General features: G+C 44.9%; 1 protein-coding gene and 1 pseudogene across 2 annotated transcripts in view; both read left to right on the forward strand.

Moving 5' to 3' along the window:
* GPC6 (glypican 6) overlaps window positions 1-20,390 on the forward strand; it is an 853,410-nt gene that overhangs the window by 421,049 nt on the left and 411,971 nt on the right. The gene's annotated exons all lie outside the window — the stretch shown is intronic.
* On the forward strand, window positions 15,213-15,333 carry LOC136646362 (5S ribosomal RNA; annotated as a pseudogene).

Consider the following 20,390-nt stretch of genomic DNA (forward strand, 5'->3'; position numbering starts at 1 on the left):
GGCACTGTGCCTCTCTCATACGCCAAGAACCACACCAAAAGTGGCTGCAGAAGCACAGCCGCTCTTGGCACGGTTCGGTGATGCTCTGAGGGCCGCCCCTCCCCTCTAGTGAAAGGGGAAGAGAAGGGGGCCCTCAGACAGTGGCCGGGAACTGCACGCTGCTCTGAGGTCTGTCCCCTGCCACTCCCCTTGCATTAAAGGAGAGGAGAGCAGGGCGGTGCTCAGCTGCAGAACCCAGCTGCAGCTGAGCACTGCCTCCACTCTTCTCCCCTTTAACACTAGGGTAGGGGGAGGAGGTGGATCTCAGGGTAGTAAGAAGTGATGTGCGCCTCCTCCGATTTCGGAGGAGATGTGTGCCGTTTCTCAGGCTCTGAGAAGCTTTCCGCGTCCCTTCTGAGGGGCACAAAAGGCTTCCTCATTGGAGCATTTGGGGGCAACCAGGACAGGCGAGCTCCACTTCCAGGAGGTGGGGGAAGTGTACAGCACTTCCTCCTAGGCGCCGCTTCTAAGTGGCTCCAAAACGCTCTGATCAGGCTGCCTTTTGCACCCCTCAGAAGCAAAAGGGGGGATCAAAAGGGGATTGTAGGAGGCAGCCCCACAGAAGTAATTGCAATGATGATATCGTCAGCGCAATTACTTCCAGGTCAGGGGTGGAGGGCAAGAAAAGGGGGTGTAGGAGCGGAGAAGGGGGGGTTTCTCCGGGCCCCAGAACCCTCAGGAATGCCTCTGTACCTGAGGTGTTCCTAATTCTTCAACTTTTGAAAGTGCATTACTTTCTAAACATCAAGTCCTAAATGTGTTGCTTTTTAGGCATCTAGTTAAATGCACTAGTAGAGCTGTCATCACTGACATTGCTACCTGTGCATTTTGGATTGAAGAGTTTTACAGCAGCCTGACTGATTGCTACACTTATTTTAAAACTTTCATTAGAAATTCAGTAAGAGCCTACATGCAGTTTATGTGAAGATAGCATCTAGAGCCTATTGAGGTTCAAAGTTTGGATGAATGTGTGGAGGTTGGGGATAGACCCAGTGGCCAAAATCTTAACCTCTCCCTCCACTCATTCACTTCATATAGGTAGGACACCTCCAGAGGCTGCCAACCCTCTTTGGCATAGTTGGATAACTGCGAAGGGCCCACTAGTATCATTAGAATTTGCATCACCTTTTGCAAGAGCTCATTGCACTACTCCCATGATGAACCTCCTCCCGTACCATACAGAATAAATTACAATATAATTCATACTGTTTAAATGCAGTAGCATCACTAGGGTTGGTGTAACCCCCATTAACTTTATTTATGTTAATATAGAACAATACAGTTCACCCAACAAATCAGTAACCAACAACAACAAAAAAAAAACAGTGGCCAACTTAATGGCACTCACACAACTGAATAAAAGTTCTAGGATTAGCTCTGATATGTGGAAATGAAAGCTGATTTATACTAATATCTCAATGGTTCCTTGCTGTGTCATAACAACACCTCATTGGCTCTTGGAACAATCAGTCTCATTGGTCAGTTTTGAGTTAAGGAAATCCACTTTTTGTTACCTAAGTTATTTTCTAGTTATTTGTCCATAATGTTTGATAGAATACAAATATTTATATGTGGTTTGTTTCAATGCATTCTGTGCATAATTATGCTTTGAATGATATATAACATGATGGTATTGTGAAAATACCAGGATTTTCACAATTTTAGCACTGGTGTTGTCACCCACCCCATGCGTCACCCGGCGCAGTCAGCACCCCTCTCATGCTCTAGCAACGCCACTGGAAGGGCCCATTCCTGAGACCAGCTCTGTGCTGTTATACTCTTGTGCATATGATCTGCCATTCACAAACAGGGCTTCTGTTCACAGGTGAATTTCACAGTGTCTGAAATACTAGTTTGAATGTTACCCTGTGATTCTGTTACCAAAAAGGCTGTTTTGTTTAGGGGAATTATTTATATTAGCCTTCTGGAAACTTTTGGGACCATAGGCTGGATACAAGACAGCGTAGAGCAAAGAAATCCCTTGTTTAGCTTAATGAGGAGATTGGGAGGAAGGTAACTTTCAATCAAAGGATTATATTTTTATTGCAAAAATACACAAAGGTAAAACATAATACACATGGAGAATCGATAAGTATAGATTTCTAGTACTGGTCTGGTGTACCTAACTAGTGGTGGATGCGTGTGCTGTGTATTTTGGGTGCATCCGAAAAAGAATCAGAAATGGACAGGAAGTAGGGAGGTATTATAGGGGTTCCTTAATCTGCTAAACCCAGTTGCTGACTAAAGATGGGGGAGCAGGGAGGAATAGGTAGGGAAGAAGGGGGGAAGTTTAGATGCAACGATATATTTACCTGTCCGGGGGGGGGAGAGTTGGAGGAAGAGTCTGGCCACTCCGGCCGGTGGGCAGTCAGAGAGAGACCGCATGTGCTCTGAGTTCTCTCTTATAAGATTTGTCTTGGGCCTGGAAGTTGATCTAAACTGACCGGAAGTATCCCAGAGCTGTGGGCATGCTCAGTAACACACAATGGTACACGTGGAGTATGTAAAGAAAAGGTGGAAGAATCCAGAACTCAGTTTGACTCTGGGGGAGGGGGAGTAGCTTACTTCCTGTTGCTACAGGATTTGAGGCTGGAGGTGGCTTAATGGCTGTAATTTAGTTAACAATAGGTGGTAGACTTTGCTGCCAAAGTCCTCCTCCTTTAAGGTGTTTGCATATTCAGTGATTGACTTAAACAATAAAGACATTTCCAGTGTCTCTGGAGAAAATGAGTCTTCCCAGACTGACAATCAACATGAGAGATGAGTGAGCTTAAGATTTGACTCCTTTTGTGGCCTGAAAGAGAAGTTTTAGGCCTGCATTTTAGTCCAAAATACATAACTAGATATAAAAACACAACTTGGAAGGGAAAAAGGGGATTTTCACGTAACAATTCCATTGTTTGACCAAAAATGGAAGCACTGGAACGGTAAGATTCAGTTCCATGCTGAATTAAAAAAAAACACAACTGTCCTATTTATGACTAAAACAACTTGAGTGTTGTATTTTACACTTCAGATGAACTGCTTGTGACGAATGGAATATCGCCCACATCTTGCTGACTTTCTTCAGATGACTGTAATGGGACTTTTCATCACGGAAAAGACACCTTCAGATGTTAGTCCCATTTAGGCTCCAGTAAATTCCTTTGGACTGGGGCCTGCGTTTTACTCTGTAAACTCTGTGCATGTAGATATATTTTATAAATAACAATTCATCTCCCCAATCAGGACACACAATAGATTGTGTAGGAATTAATAGCTGCAGAGAACAGAGAGTTGTCAACCCTTACAAGGCAATTGAGGGTGTGGGTCTTTTGTCTCTACTAGCAAAGGAAGATGTAGGTTAAGAGCTTTAGCAAGGAATGAAGGTTGCCATCCATTTGATGACTAGGTAATGAAGTGACACACGATATTCTCTGATTGCCCTCAATTAGCTTATGCAAAGTGGGAATTAATTACCAGTATTGAAAAAAGATTCACCTTTGTCTCTCATCTTAGGTTCTTCCCTATATTGAGTGTTTCTTGGGCCATATTAATAGAAGTCTTGTAAATTTGATGGCAGCTTTAAGTCCCTCTCCCCCTGCTTTCCTCTCCTTCTCCTGCTTCTCCTTAATGACAAGACTGATCCTCTTACATACCAGCAGCAGTTTAATCAATCGATAGATGGGGTAAGCACTAAATAATAGCCCGTGCTCTTTAAAAGTATTAAACCTGCCTCACTCTTCCTTGGTCCTTTGCCATCTAGAATTGCTGTATTCAGAATGGCTAATTTGGTCCATTTGCTTTGCGACAAAGGATGGCTGTCCCGAGTCCTTTTAATGTGTCGCTATTAATCAAGTTGATAGCTTGCCCTGGAAAGTAAATAAATAAGCCAAATCAAAACAGCCTAGAATGACATGACTGGTTTCTGTGTTTTCTTCTGTAATGCATCAGGAGGTATGCTTAAATCCTCATTACACAGTAGTGGGTCATTATCCCAACCAGCTCCCCACAGTGGGGATTGGCATATGAAATATAAGGGAAGTAAGGCACAATCTTTTTTGGGGGTTGGTCCTTAGTATTTATGTGCCTATGTGCCTTTTCAGTGTTCAAAGTGCTTCACGTAAATTATGTCAGTAACCTTATGACACCCCTTTAAGATCGGAAGGACTGCCTACTAGTGCTTGAGCCTGCTTAGACATTCTGATCATCAAAAGTGGTACCCCTCTGGGTCTGCAGTTTGGTGATTGAGGAGAGGGTTAACTTAGAATGCCCTCACTAGGGAGGTTTGCCTGGTGCCATTTTTGTTTGCTTGGGCACTGGGATGAATACTGGTTTTACCTCCAGTGTTGGAGAATTTTATTTAAGCTGCTATTCTGCTTTTGCTACTTAGTTTTTGGAAGCACTTGATTTATTCCTTTTAATTCTGTGTGCTCTCCGGAGAGAACTGTCTGAAGACTGGCTTAGAAATATTTTAAATAAACTGTTAATGACAGTCAGCATTATTATCAGCCCCATGTTACAGATCGGGAGCTAAGCCTGAGATAGAAGCCCTTATTCACAGAATACTCCCACTCCATGATAAGTCAACCCAAGGAAGAGGAGCTGGACTATGCCTGCAGGTCATGCTCCCCGATGCTAGCACATGTTTCTTAAAAACTTAAGAAATATAAATCAGCTTACTTCAAGCAGCACAAAATAAATTCAGACCCCTTTGCCGTCTTCCAAGGGAGGCAGAAGAACAGAGGGTTCTCACCTTCTGCTTCTGTGAACTTCCAAATTTCTTCACTTTCCCTGACCCTCTGGGTGCCTGGTTCTTCATCTCCCCACCCACTAGCCTCATTCTGGTGGTGGCAGGAGATAGGCTCTGCCTCTGTCATGCAGCATGCCAGGTGCAAGTAGACCTTTCCAAAAGTATCTGTGGATGTCAGTAGCAAGGAATAACCATGTAACAGCACAATAGTTAAAAAGAAAAGAAAAAAACCTCCAAAGTTGCCTTGCTAGATTCCAAGTCCAGTATATTTCCCCCCCACACTTACCAGTCATAAACTTCCAAGAAAAGTATAGTGATGGATGACTATTCCCTGTTATTTCTCTTTAGCATTTCATAGTTATTGCCACAATACCTCTGATTATGAAGGTCCCAGTTTGTTCTTCACCTCCAAACAACTGAACAGTGCTACAGTAAAACTTCTCAAGATATACTGTTATCTTAAAAAATAAAAAAAATTGAGTGATTGAGTTATGGCTAATAAATTAATAACTGAAATATATATATTTTTTAATTTCTAAATTTTTGGCCATTATCTTAAATTTTTGGCCATGACCCTGGATCCTTTTGGAGTGGATTAGAAAAGGAAAGGTGCCAACAGAATATTTTGTTTACTTGCATAGAGACGGAGAAAGGAAATGTATGTTGTTGCAGGCTGTATAAATATAGCACTGTAAACTCCATAGAGGCTAAATTATTGTGTTGTGTTGTGTTGTGTTGTGTGTGTGTGCATGTGTGTGCCTGTGTTTTAAGTGATTGAATGCTTGGTTCTTTTGTTATGTGTTCAATAACAGAGGCCAATGCATAGAAGCTTACTGCAACAAATTGAAAGAATTTAGATCTGCGTAGTTGAATATATCCCAGCAGTATAATTTTGCTAGGCACAGAAAAAAATTATGGGTTTATGTTCCTTTACTGCTTTACTTTATTTAATAAATACTGAAGGTTTATTGGGGTACAGTCCTCAGTTGGGGGAAATAATTCTGTGGGAATGCAGGCTGATCATAGACTGCAGCATAAGAGAGCACTGTTAGCAGAAAAGTATCTGGCTGAGAAAACAGGGCAGGTTGTTATATAATAACTAGGGTGCACCTCAGGAAGGATCGATAGATCTTTTCTTCATCCCAGAAATACATGAGATAAAGTAGCTCTGAGTTTCAGGCAGACTGCTGGGGTTTGCAGGGGGCCTTGTACTTTGAGCCCATTTTGTCTTCAGAAGAATGTATTTATATGAAACTGTTTGGTTTTTAGCTTTCCCTCTGGTGGCTTCTATGACTTTGAGTCAAAAGTGACACTAGAATTTGTGACACCTACTGGGAAGAAGGATAAAGGGCCGGCAGAGACCATCACTGTAGGACTGATGGAAGATTTTTGCTGCGTGAAATTTGAAGCATGAGGAACAACATAACACTGGTACCAATGGTGAAAAAGACGTGCTTATGGATGTGAGGAGGAGAGGAATATAGATGGGGAGAGTTTGCCACGGTGCTGACTGACTGGATCCACTTTTGGATCCAGTTTCCCTGTGGATTTTTAACACAAATTCATGTGCAGTCATTAACATGAACATGTATATGCACATCCAGACACCTGTACGTGTGTACCAAGTAAATGTGTGAATAGCCCTTTAGACCATGAGGTATGGGGCGTTTTAGTGCTGCCTGGTCTGTGCTACCTATGGAAATAAAGCCAGAGTGGAAGGATGAGGAGATGTACATTTCTATTTCTGAATTGTGTGAATGTACCTGTAGCATTTCCGCTCCTCTTCACACATGATCTGGAAAGACAGTATTGCTCATATGTCCTCTCACCACTTTCCCAGTTTTAAAGGTGCCACATTCTCTTCATGTTAAGCATTTGTGGGTCAGGATCCACTAGGTGGGTTATGAGCCAATTTCAAGTGGATCCCCATTCATTTCAATATGTATTTTATTTTAACGCTAATTTTTTGATGCTACCATGGTATGTGACTGCGTTTGAAGAAAAGTTACAGATTTGTACTTTTAATAGGCTACTACAGTGTTTCTCAAACTGTGGGTCAGGTCCCACTAGGTGGGTCACGAGCCAATTTCAGGTGGGTCCCATTCATTTCAATATTTTATGTTTGATATATTAGACTTGATGCTCCTGTAGTATGTGACTGCATTTGGGAAAATGTTGTACATCTGTGCATTTAACTGGCTATTCTGTATGTACTTTTAACAATAAAAGTAAATGGAACTTAGTCCTGGGTAAGTGTGGGTAGGATTGCAGCCTACGATTCCTAAAAATTTTCCTTGATGATGTCACTTCTGGTCATTACATCACTTTCAGTGGGTCCTGACAGATTATCATTCTAAAAAAGTGGGTCCCGGTGCTAAATGTGTGAGAACCACTGGGCTACTATGTATCTGCTTTTAACAATGCTAGTCAACGGGGCTTACTCCTTTAGGATATTTGGGGATTTTTTAAAAACAGATCAGCCACTGTTTGGGAAGATAAGGAGGGCTTTATTTTAAATAAATTTTTTAACTTGTACTTATTGTAAACTTGTAATTTAACTAGTTCATTGATTTGGTTTTGTTGTATGAAGGGGCTAAACATTTTCCTGCTTGATGATGTCACTTCTAGCCATGACATCACTTCCAGGAAAATCGCTTCCAGTAGGCCTTGACAGTCCTACTTAAAAGTGGGTCCTGGTGCTAAAATGTTTAAGAACCAGTGTGTTAAGGAATAGTCTGGGCATGCATTTCCATTGTATCGGCAAAGAAACTAGGGGGAAGCGAATCCTACTTGCATGGATCCCTGTGTGTTCACTGTATCCTTTGTGTGAGCACCATCCACTGTTGGAGTAGTTCTCCCTTCTCTTAGCAACTTGGATTTAAATCTGAAATAATACGAATTAACTTTTTAAATTGCTCCTCCTCTGTCTTCTGTCACTGACCTGTGACTGGGAAAGAGCTGATTAAAACTACCTTTTAGATGAAACCATGAAAGTAACATAAGTAATTTTAGTGTCACCTTTAGTGGCCTGACAGAATTGCTAAAGTGAAAAATGAAATTCTAGCTTCAGGTAAATCCCAGTATGTCTGAGAAATTTTAGCAACTAATCTCTGTTTCCAAACGACATGTGAAACTTGGCATGGATATTGATGGCATTTAAGGGTTGCTTTCCTTTAAAAAATGTCCCCAAAAATGCAGTGTTAGTTTGTGTGGCTCATGCACTGTGTTCAGTGTTATTTCCTGTTGTTCCAATTTCAGTGTTGCTGACTGTAGCAATTTAAAAATTGCTATCTCCTCTGGTACAGAAAACACAGTAGTTTCCAGGGTCCCTCCGACATAATGTGCTTCTATAGTCCATTTGTCATTGACATAGTAACAGTAATGACTTTATATTCTTTTTCTGTGGTGAGACAGTCTCTCTTTATGTACAGATAATAGTCATAGCTAAAGGAAAAACATTTTGCTGCTGTCATCATAAGCGCATAAAAACAGCCATACTGGACCAGGCCACATCTCCATCAAGTCCAGCAATCCGTTTTCCACAATGGTCAAGCAGATCCCTCTGGGAAGTCCACAAGTAGGGCATGACGACAACAGCCATGCCCTGCTGTTGTCCCCAGCAGCTTGAAAAATGCACAGTGACAACTGCACAGGAGATCTTCCCTGTGAATTATGTCTCATGTCTGTACTAGGTGGTCATGCATCTTTCATGCCCTAGTATGTATCTGAAGCTTAGATTGCTCTGTGGTCTGTACTATCCTGTCTCTATCTGTGGCTTAGGGCCCTGTGGTTCTGCTAATCATAGGGCCAGTATTGTTAGAGATGTTGGCTAAAATTCACCACATTACCCTGGAAGTAAGCTCTGGGAACATGGTAATGCTCATTTCCAAGGGGAAGTGAGATAGAAGTCTCAGACTCTTCGCTAGCTCAGATTAACTGCACAATTCTAAATTTGTTTACTCAGAAATTAGTTCCACTGTGTTCAATGCTGCTTAGTCTTAGGTAAGTGTGTATAGGATTGCAGCCTAGCAGCATATTCCTATTCTCTACACAGGTGGAGTACCCACTCTACTGGCACAAGTGAATGTGCCGTAAAGCAAGTGACAACAGCACAGTAATTAGTGGCGCCAGTGGGAAGGCCTGTGCTGTCCCACTGGTGCCAGATCTAAATGGAATGCATGCCAGAGAAGGTAAAGGCTGCTCCAAGCAGCACAGGGATGGGGTAAGGGGGAGGGAGTGTGTAACAGGGCAGGGGAAGGGCAGCAACAAGGTCAGGGGGTTGGTGGACGGGATCGGGCTCAGGAGGGTGTGAGATTGGTGGTAGTAGCAGTGTGTGCTGTATCCTATCCCCTTTCCTGGGTCAGATACACCAAGATGAGGCAATGCAGACTTGCGCCAGCTATTTAGCAGATGCAGGTCCAGGTTTCCTCACTGTGGCAGCTAGGGCTTACCCTGGTGCAAGGGGACAAATGTCTGCTTACCTCGAGGAGCTCACCAGCACTGAAACTTCTCTCATAAGATGTAGCGGAGCCCATGCTGGCACTTATTGTATTGGTGTATAGGACTGGGCCGCCTATCTCTCTCTGTTGAATTCAAAGGAGTTCTGAGTTGCTACTAATAATTAGGAGAAATGAGACTTTCCCATTTATTCATACATGTGTTTGTGTATAGATATATGCATGCATGTCTACTGGATGTGAAACAAGATAAATTCCACAAATCTCACCCCAGTCAGCAAACTTATACACAGGAACATTTTCCAGATGGTAGGCACTTCTTGCACCTTGGAGGTCATCTTAAAAAGAACTTTGTCTTGATTTTAATTAGCGGGTGACATGGTTATGTTTCCTACTTGTGGAGAAAATGCAGCATTACTTCCCTCTGTTCTGAAGTTTGTATTTCCTCAGAATTTGCATTCCTCTGAGCCATTTGGATGAAGGCCAGCCAAAATATTTTCATTTCAGCAAATCAGCTCCCTGCTGTTTTACATCTCAAGGATGTACTGAAAGGTACTTTAAAATCTGGAAACATCAGCAGATCATGCAGCCGTGATTTCTCCCCACCCTAGAAGGTGTATTCTATAATCTAGAACATTTACCTTTCATTGGTGAATTGCCACTGAGGTGGAACATAGCTTAGAAATTCAGAAATGACAGGTAAATCCTACTGATTAAGGATGTAAGAAGAGCTGTGCTGGATTGAACCAAATGTCCATTAAACCCAGAATACTCTGTCTCAGGGAGGCCAATCACATGCCTCTGAAAAGCCTACAAGCAAGGCAAAAAATACTAATGCTTACCTGTTGTTGCCTTCCTTAAAACTGTTATGCAAAGGTATACTGCCTCTGAACATAGAAGTTCCTCCACATAGCCACCATTTATTTTCATTTATGTACTTATCCAAACATTTGTACTCTGCCTTTCTGGCAGCCAACAGCATTTTAGCTCTTAATGGCACTTTAAAAACAACGTTAAGGCAGCTAACAGTATTTTACAAATATCCAAGGTGTAAAATAATTAAAAAGAACACCTATGTAACACAAAAACCACAACCAACTCAGCTACATTGGAAACTGACTGAAGAGCAGCGAAGCAAGAAAACACACAAATACAAGTAGACAGGGAAATGAGCCCGATCCTGAGCTCTTTAGCCTAGCAGTATGAGTGTACCGCTGGTACCGGTGTTGCAAATGTGCACATCTGTGACACCCAGAGAGGAGGGACCGCTGGCACTGGGCCAGGGCTGGTTGGTGCTGAGTCACAGCAATAGTAGGCAGTAAGCAGTATTGGGGTGGGGGAGACTGAGAGTGGGGAGAACGGGGTGGAAGAGGGCGGGGCGGGAGTAGAACTGGCAGAGCTCTGGCAGAAGTCCATGTTGGACCAGAAGGCCTTTCACGGAGTCTCTTAAGTCTGTGCAGGTAAAATAGCCAGCATGAACTTGGGAAGCCCCATTGTGGGGCTTGGGGCTTTCCCCGAGGGAAAGGGACGAGTCCCCTTAGGATATCTCCGGTGGCTGCTGTGGGGGCACAGGATGCAGTGGTAGTTATTTTGGGTGCTGGTGCACCCAGCGGTGGCGCCCCCCCTTTAAAACTGGGCTGTAACAAAACTGTTGCTTAAGCTATTTCTGCCCACCATTGCATATACGCAACTGGGATAAAATGTGTACACCTGTGGACTGGGCAGAAAAGGGTTAAACAAAGAGGTTTCTGCCAGATGACAGAAAACCACCAATGAGGAAGTAAACTGAAAGAGAGTTCGAGTTCCAAAGTTTGGGAACAGATCCTGTCACAAGTCTTCCTACTTCAGAAGGCAGAGTGGCCTGGAGTGGAGCCATTTGATGTGGAGCAAAGTGGTTAGGCTGTTCAGGAACAGCACTACTGTACACCCACTGACCTTGCAATTGTGAAGTCCTGTGCACAGCCTGTCCCCCCCTGTGCACAGCCATGGAGCCCACTGCCAGAGTCACTTGCACAAACAAGTAGCATACTGCCAACAAACCACCTGCTACAGGTAGCACTACAGCCACCAAATAAGCAGCAGCCTGGTCCTGCAACTATTTACACCTACTCAAGGCTTCCAATGTTGGCTTCCTGGTTGCCTGGAAGGAAGAAGGGGGGGGCAGGTTCTGGGTTGGAAAGGGGGAGGGGCTGCATGTGCCCATAAGGCAGGTTCCAGTGTAAGTGAAAAGGAGACCATGCTCTCAGTCTGATAAATAACTAATAGCAAAACAACAGCAGCAAAGGTTTTGTGGTCTGACAGCAGACTGTTTACCAAAGTGCTGCTAACCTCCGTTGCAAAAATGTCTGATTATTCTAAACATCATGTGGAGACCAGTGAGAACAACACATAATGAGGCAGAAATGTGGTTCCCCATGTGAATGTAGGAGTGGGAGGAGCAAAGGCCATTGTTTAACCCATTTAAAAAAAATTTGAAAATAAGCCCAATTTGGGCAGTGAAGAATGAAGGTTTGTGAATGGGAAGAACTGTTGGTTCAAGAGTTACACACCCTCTTCTAGATACGGGCAACCCAATCCTGAGCTGCCTGGAGCACAGGGCTGCCATGGTGCCAAAATGGCTACCACAGCATTCTGAGCGCAACCAGGCAGCCCGTGGCAGCTCCTTGAGGGAAGGGGACTTTTGTCCCTTTCCCCTTGGTGAGGGATGTAGCCCCACAATGGGGCTACTCGACTCCGTTGCAGCTCTGGAGCTGGCGCAAAATTGGAGACTCGCATGTCAGGCTGTGCGGCCCGACATGGGCTCAGGACTGCTGGAGCTGAGCTCCACCAGTCCCACCCTCCTCCCGCCCTGCTCCCTCTGCCAGCATGCCTTTCCCTTTCCTCTTCCTGCCTCCCCCCCACCCCGGAACATGTTCCCCCTGCCTCCCCCTACACCCTCAGTCACTTCTCCACTGACAGGCAGTCTGGGTGATGCAATGCAGGCCCAGTACTGGAGCTGCCTCAGTGTGGGCTCGTGCTGGGCTAGCTTCGGTGCTGGGCCTGCGGTAACAGCTTGCAAATGTGTCTTGTGGCGCATTTACAACATTGTGCACCAGCAGTAAGCTGGCACACACAGGTCTGGATCTAGCCCCGAGTCTCCCCCCCCCCCAAAAAAAAAATGTTTTCCTGTTTAAGTTACCTCAGTGTAGGCAGGTGTGGGAAAATATATTGACCAAGGCAATGTGGATTCTGTCTTCAGAAAAACTGATGTAGATATATATTTTTAAGTATGACTGAAAGATTTGCTGTAATACGCTAGCGATGTAGGTAACTGAGTTTACACTGTAAGACAGAGAGGTCTTCTGCTAGAAGACCTTTCCTACACTTAGGATTCTTCTATGCACTTGTTCAGGTTTGGAGTGACTGTTTCCACTTGAAACAAGTACACAAACTACAAGTTGGCACTTGAACCCCAACAGGTGTCCTCCTTCAGGTAAAGAGCAGCAAGATAAAGTTGATTGCTTTACAGAAAAAAAGTGGTTTGGGTTTTGTTTTGTTTTTTACTCTGACAAGGCTATAAGCAAAACTGAACAATTTTCCTATTTTTTCTTTAAAAAGTAAAGTACAGGTACGCGATTATTTAACAAAGGATCGCATAATGATGGACTGCATATATGGTGGTTGTCAAAACACAACAAAGAGGTTCTTAATGAGACAATCAGGTCTTCCATAGCCTGCAGCAGAGTGTCTGTTTACACAACAAAGAGGCTCTTAAAGAAGAAGCAATTTGTCTCCAGTAGCCTGTGAGGTCAGCAAGTGTCTGGCAGGGAGTGTCTGTTTACACAACAATGGCACTAGATTGGATGGAATGTTCGCTTAGTGACCTAATTGCATAACAATTAGGAGAACATATCCCCATTGTTAAGCAGCACACACCTGTAAAATGCTAGCCATGTTTCATATATACAAGCTGAATCTGCTTTTCTTTTTGCTGAAAGCTAGTGATGGTGCTGGCCTGTTTGTACATTAAAATGTTTATGAAGATGTGAAAACATCCATTGAAAAATGTTTCTCTGGCTTGCTAACTAAAGCTCAGTATGAAGATCTCAGTTAACCCCTACAGGCCTGACCTTGATTGTTTACGTCTTCTATTACACATTTTTGCAGTATAACTATGGAATATAAATCAAACCAGCTTTGGGAGCTAAAAAGGTTTTTGCATTTTAACAGTGATGGGAAAAAAGGCACAGGATAAACCTTCTGTGAGGAAACTTTTAAAGGTGTATCTCATGCCTTTCTTTATCGGTGTTCCTTTTTACCTGAAAGTGTATTTCAATAAGATTATTTTTACTTTTAAGACCATTTTATATTCAGAAACAGAACCGGAAAAGTGGCCAATTTCAGAGAGACTGTAGCATAGCTCTATTCATTACTACTGCATTCATTGAAGGATCAGGAAACAGAAGTTTTGTCAACCAGTGTGAAAGCTCTGTATAACAGAAGGCTTTTTGAAGCTTGATATTAATATTTTTACTCATCTTTGTCTTCTGGGAAGATACATGTTATGCAGGGGTTCTCAAACTGGGAGGTTATGATGCCTCAGACAGGGATACCCTATCTCTGCCCCCCTTAAGGTGTGGGGCAGGGCAGGGCAGGGCAGGGCAGGATAGGACAGGGAATGTGTCACCGCGATTGCGCTGCTGCTGGGAACAAAGGGGCTTTTAAAAAAACTTACCTCTGCCAGTCTCCAGGGCAGGGGTGCTCAATAGGTGGATCGCGATCTACCGGTAGATCGCGAGGCAAAATGAGTAGATCGCGGAGTGCTGACCCCCCCCTTCAGGTGCCTCTGGGAGGAAATGCCGGGAGTAAGGCCCATTGTACTCAATGGGGCTTACTCCCAGGTAAGTGTGGCTAGGATTGCAGCCTCACAGCCGAATCCTAGGCATGTCTACTCAGGGGTAAGTCCTGTTATACTCAGTGGGGCTCAAGGTACACCAACATACATTGTACACATAAATGTTATATGTTATGATGGCGCGAACATTGTAAAAAAAACTCTGGTAGATCTCCGGGCCTTGCTGGGTTTCAAAGTAGCTCTCGAGCCAAAAAAAGTGTGAGCACCCCTGCTCCAGGGGATGGAGGGAGCCTGTGGAGCCCTCTGCAGGACTACCTGTGCCTCAGAAAAGTGAAAAATAGCTATTGCGACCCGGTTCTGATTTGCATGACTGTGATTACTATTTTTAGCTTTTCTAAGGCATAGGGAGCCCTGAAGAGGATATGCCACATATATATATTTGCCCCCCCCCCACAAACACTGCAAGAAAGTTTGAGAACTGCTGATGTAATGGGACTTTTCTCTTGCTCCATAATCAAAATAATTTAAATGGATCCTTTCTGAGTATGTCTTGTTTTATTTATTTATTGTAGGGGTCCACCCCTGGAGGAGACTGGAGCAGGCTTGTTCCATCCCCAGTTAGGCCTCAGATTGGCTGAAGGGGGAGGGGGTTCCAGCACCCTTGTCTTTCTCCCTAGCAGAGCTGCCAGACCTGGCCTAGGAGCAGGAGCTGTTGACCTCACAGCTCCCTGCTTCACTCTGACAGCCTGTCATCCCTGGCCTCCCTGTTTTATGGAGCAAGCCTGCCCCCTTTGGCCCCTCCCCGTCCTCCAGGTGGGGCAGAAAAGGCCTTTCCTGTTCCTGGCTTGTTTCCTTCTGTGTTCCTTGTTTGCCCTGCCAGCTCTCTCTGGCTGGTTGGGGTGAGCCAACCTGCTTTGCTCCCTTCAAGGGCAGGGAAGCCTCCCCACCCTGGGCATGGGGTGCCTGCTCCAGGGTAAGTCGGGGGTCAGGGCATCTGGGAGGCTGATGTACCTGGAGACGTGGGGTGGAGGGGGAGAAAAGGCAGTTGGAGTCCAGCAGCCGGCCCATAGGTGTTCCACTCTTTCTCCTTGCCCTGCTGCAGCCTTCTCTTTATCTCTTCTTTATCTTCTCTTCTCTTTATTGTTGTAATTACTTCAGACCACTGTTACCCTGCACATGCCCAATCTTGTCTGATCTTGGAAGCTAAGCAGGGTCAGGCCTGGTTAGTACTTGGATGGGAGACCGCCTGGGAATACCGGGTGCTGTAGGCTTATACCATAGTCTTTCGAGACTGAAGGTTGCCAACCATTTTTTAGACCCTTCAAACACCTGCTAGAGAAAAAAAATTATCCTGAATGTCTAAAACCTTAGGGCAGTGGTATTCAGACTGGGGCGTCACCTATGCCCCAGCCTGAGGGCCCTGGCCTCTGCCCCCTTAAGGGGTGGGGGCAGAGGAAAGGCAGCAACGGGATATACTCACCAGTCCCTGCAGCAGCCTTCCCGGGGTGCGGGAAGCCCTGCGCGAGCATCTGCAGGACTTCCCAGCCTGCAGAAAGTGAAAGTGGAGCAATCATAAGTGAAAGTGGACCCCCTGCAAGCACTTACTGCAGCTTTCCAACTCCCAGAGAGTTTGAAAACCGAAGACTTAGGGTTGCAATGAGATACCTGTGAATTTATTTGAAACTACTGAGGGCTCACCTGGTAGGTTCAAGATGAAATGTGGTTGCTACTCGTTAGCTTTTAGGGCAGGACTCTCAAACCTTATTATACTACTGTAACAGAGATCTACATTATCAGTGCAGGCAGGCAGGCAGGCAGAAAGTAACCTTTTATACAGTACTCTGAGAATGTGGGTCCAAATGATAGTGAACCAGTCTTTGAATCTTCTGTAACCTTCCTGACTGTTCAGAAATGCTGCCTTTGTCAGATGTCCCAGCAGCTGGAGGAGGTCTCTTGCCCAAGGGTTTCCTCAGTGAGTCAATGAAATGATTTATTCATTTTCTCATCCCTTCCCAGATTCCACACTTGATTGTAAATTTACTACCGCCTTTTAACCAGTGTTGAAAGCCACTTTATGGTACTTCCTCTCATTACTATGTGAGCGTTTGATTCATTCTATGAAAAGCAAAGTCTGTTTTTCACAAATATCCAATAGAAGGAAATAGGATGCCACTTTCCAATTCTTTTTTTAATACTGGTGCCAGATTTTTCTATCCTAGTCAGTGAGCCAATTTAGAGCCTAATCCTGGGCTTGACATGACAGCTTACCACCAGTGCATACTGTCGCAAACATGCCATAAGGCATGTTTGCAAGACCTAATGCTGAGCCAGCGCCCGTGCTAGCCCAGCACTGGCTGGCGCTGGGCGGGCCCCCAGCCTCTGCCACTCAACAGTCGCACGGACCACAGAGCCACGATAAGTGGGATTGGGGGGGAGGCGGGGAGGAGGCGTTCTGGGGAAGGGAGAGGTGGGGAGAGGGTGGGGAAGAGGTGTGCCAGAGGAGGGAGCAGGGAGGGAGGGAGGTGGATCCAGAGCTTTTGTGCGGGGCTCCACACCCTACATGAATGGCCTTCCCTCACTGCCAACCTTTTCCTGGGCAGTGAATCATTGCGGGGCTACTTCCCTTACTCGGGAGAAGGGAACGAAATTCACTGCCTGTGGCTGCCGTAGACACACTGCATGCGATGGCAGCCATTTTTGGTGCCACCGCAGCCACGTGCCACGGAAGCACAGGGTTGGGCTGTTAGATGCCACAAGGAAATGTAGGCTGCAGTCCTCACCACACTTTCCTGAGAGTAAGCCCCATTGAACAAAACAGAACTTACTAAGTCCCGTAGGGGCTCCCTATAGGTGACCAGGCATGTGGCCATTTCTAGGTCTGCTGTATGTTGTTGTGTCCTCTCTTTAATACGAAGATTTTGTAGCATATTTAGGTGTATAGCTAAAGTTTTACTGCTGAAGTTTTATTCCCAAGTAATTATCCTCTTAATTTCCATTCTGGGAATGTGTTTGAATTATACCTGAAGATTGTGAAGGCTAATTCAGTATAAACTTATATCCCAAGGAACTTATATCCCAAGGAAACACCACTGAAAAGGAAGTTCTTCACATATACCTAAGCTCCATTGCTCTAGTGGAGCTCTTCCTCTGGGTAGAATAGATCTTCACCACCTACTTTCCTTGGAACATAGCCTATGTTCCTTGGAACATAGAACTTTACTAGGCCTAATCTGAACTCATTTAAACTGAATATTCACCAAGGGCTTTTGTGAAAGCTATATGGGAGTTCTGTGTGAAAAAAAGGTAACCTGGAGGAGTTCTTAATAATGGCTTTGATTTTTCATTTAGGGCATGTGGCTGTCTGCTATCACCTCTGTTTCCTTCTCCCTCTTGGCCTTGTTGAGCTATGCACTGCCTTACGCTTGAGTCATCCTTCCCTCTGTGCCCATTAACTGTGTTTCTTCTCTTTAAAATTTCTCCTTTTAAACTGACATGTTCCAAGGCTCTTCCTGCCCTTCCCAGGGACCTTCTAGGCATATTGGCTGCTGTGATTGGGGGGTGGGGGAGGAAATGCTCTGAGCACACCCTCCTTCCTTTCCTCTCTGGAGGGCAATTGCTCCCTGGTTGAACCCTGGCAGCGTTGCAGGGTGGGAAGGTAGGAGGGGGAGGGACTACAGGGGGAACCAAGGGCAAGTCAAGCTGAGCTGGTGGGAGAAGTGAATGGGGAGATGAGGGGGAAATGTGGTATGAAAGGGTGAGCTGGGGGGACAGGAAGACAGCAGTGTGGGAAAGGTGGAGCTAGGAGGAGAGACCCATGGGGTGGGGGTGGAGTACGCAAGTAAGGGGGCCAAGAACTGGGTCAGGTCTCAGGATGTAGTTGAGCTGGCCTCAACAGTACTCAGCAGAAAAGTTGTGGAAGAAAGGTTGGATGTGCTAGAAATTAAGTAGCAATGTATTTAAGTGTGTGAGTACTACCATAGCTGTATGATCGCTATTTTTACAGCATTGTAGGAAAGCAACCAATCTTTTTTGAAATGCGCTAATAGGTACCCTCCCCTGGGGGCTGGGGATAAGAATAGGCCCTCAGTTTGGCTGTACTTGTCGTAAGAGGCGACTAAACAGCCATCGGGTAGATGGAGCTCGTCAGCCTGGGAAGGCAGCTCATCTGAGAGAAGGAAAACTCTGATCCCAAACCTCCACTGCCTTGTGGCTACATCCAGTTAAGGAAAAGGCTTCAGGAGTCAATCTCGAGGCAAAATCAGGAGCCAGAGTCCCTGAGGCAGTTCAAGTCTGAACACAGTCACGTTCTGGCAACTCCTGCGACGCCGCTGGAACCAACCGTATTGGCTTCTGCCTTTCCATTGGACCATTTCAGTGACGTGGAGAGGGGGGATTTGCTGCATGGGTAACAGCCTATCCTCCATACCTACTTTACCCAGGCTTCGCGTACTGGAGAGGACACTGTTCCAGAGCCACCATTCAGAGCGCGATACCATAGTCTTCCGAGACTAAAGGATACCAACAATAATAATAGGTACCATCCCATTTTTCATGACTTTGTTGTCTAGTCCAGCAGGCAAGAGTTGGTGGTGTGATGGAGTTAGATCCTGAGATGCAATAATGGGAGAGCATCATGAGCTGCCAGAGTTTGTCATCTGAGTCTAGGAATTGTGAATTAATTAGCCTATCTATTGAGGTGTGCTGTTTTGGTATAAGATTGTGCAAAGGATTGCTGTATCCCTTCCAAATCCCTCGCCATGCAGTAAAGATGAATACCGCTATTAAAAATAGGGGGGGATCATTAATGCTAGTTCATTGTATTGACACTTTAAATCTGCTGTGAGTCCCACATTTCCATAATCTCTCTTTCTCCTTTTCACTGGAATTTAGAATAACAGTTGCCAGTGTGTGTTTCACGCATCAGGGTTTATAATCAGCATGAAGTTTATAGTGCTTAAGAAACCAGGATCAATGGAATTGTGGTTCAGTGTACACAAGTACAGTAATACTTCAAATAATGCAGGGGATACATCACCAAAAAGACATCAAGCATTGTGTGAAACAGTGCTATAGGAGACATTGTTCAAGGCAAGAAATTGGCACTGATTGGCTCTGCAATCCTACAATGTTCTACTGCCACTGGCTACAATAACAGTCAATCATGCCAAGACAAAGAGTTCTGTAACAAAGCAGTGTTATGGGAGGTATTACAGTATGTGATCAACCTCAGAATGCAACATGTGATTTGTAGTCTTCGTGATGCAGACAAGAATGCAAATAGTTTAAAATATCAAAATATGTCTATTGAGGGAATATTTGATCCAAATCACACTTTTAGCAATCATTGATGCTAATCAACTAATCAAAAGTTAGCACTGGAGTCATGTAACATCATCCTGCAAGCTAGCAAAGGGTTGGTGCTAAATATGAAAAAATTGGTGGTGACAGTACAAACAAAGAAATAAAAATTGCAAAGAGAGCATCCTTGCAGTTTCACCACCTTTTTTGTGACCATATGCAAGAGGCAACTAGAATCATGGAAAGTGCATGTCAAGTGGATCCAGGTGTGCTGAAAATTGACATCCAAAAGCTGTAAGTAGAGGAAATCTACATACCCTCCAAAATGGCTGGTGATTTACATATAAATGGAAATAGTTTAAAAGGAAGATACTGTACAGGAAGATGTACAAAACAGTATCATGCAAATTTATTGTGGTTTCCCCTTCAAACAGCTTCTTTAAAAAGAATCCTCATTGCATTTATTGGTAGTGGGTCGCTTTGTGTGATTTAACACATTGCCTTCCTGCTTGTCGCATTTCAAAAAGCAGGTATCATAGGAGAATAGTGAGGGTTTGACGTGCCCTTAATAAATTACATCTTTTTTTTTTTTTTGGTGGCAAAAGCCTTTACCTGCCTTTTAAAGACTGCCTACACCTCACATGGCTACAGTCCTGGCAAAAAAAAGGCTCTTAAGTAGATACACAGCCCAATCTTTATCCACCCTGGAGCAGGCAGGCTGCCTGGCCTGCCCCGTATCCAGTGCGGGATTGGGGCTGCCTATGGCTTTGCCCAGAGCAAGGGGAATGCATTCAGTAGTCCCAGTGGGACTACTTGGATCTGCGCCACCTTAGGAAGTGGCTCTGATCCAAGCAGCCCATGACTGCTCCGCACTGCCCAGGTTAGGATCCAACACAAGGGGCCCACCTGCTGCCTACCCTCCCCCTGCCCTAGAATGCCTCCATCCCACCCTTCCCCCCCCTCCCCAAGCCCCTGCGCTGGCCTGCCTTGGCTGGTGTGGACTTACTGGTCCGCAAGCCAAGCGGGGCTT

The sequence above is a fragment of the Tiliqua scincoides genome, chromosome 3 (assembly GCF_035046505.1).
Source record: "Tiliqua scincoides isolate rTilSci1 chromosome 3, rTilSci1.hap2, whole genome shotgun sequence".
In the NCBI taxonomy this organism is placed as follows: domain Eukaryota; kingdom Metazoa; phylum Chordata; class Lepidosauria; order Squamata; family Scincidae; genus Tiliqua; species Tiliqua scincoides.